Below are 283 nucleotides of genomic sequence, written 5' to 3'. Positions count from 1 at the left end.
TTTGCATATTTGTCACACTTAAAAGATTCCGATCATCAAACAAATTTTAATATTACACAAAGATAATGCAAGTAAATACAAAATGCAGTTTTTAAATGATGATTTCATTTATTAAGGGAAAAAAGCTGTCCAAACCTATACCTGGCCCTACGTGAAAAATGTATTGCCCCCTTCTGTTAAATCATGAAAGGACTGTGATTAACCTCATTATTTTAGAAAGCTGAGTTAAATTTCACTAGCCACACACAGGCCTGATTACTGCCAGACCTGTTGAATCAAGAAA

This window comes from Sinocyclocheilus rhinocerous, unplaced genomic scaffold (genome assembly GCF_001515625.1).
Source record: "Sinocyclocheilus rhinocerous isolate Xijiao unplaced genomic scaffold, SAMN03320098_v1.1 scaffold658, whole genome shotgun sequence".
NCBI classification, from domain to species: Eukaryota; Metazoa; Chordata; class Actinopteri; order Cypriniformes; family Cyprinidae; genus Sinocyclocheilus; species Sinocyclocheilus rhinocerous.
Note: the sequence above shows the minus strand (reverse complement) of the source record.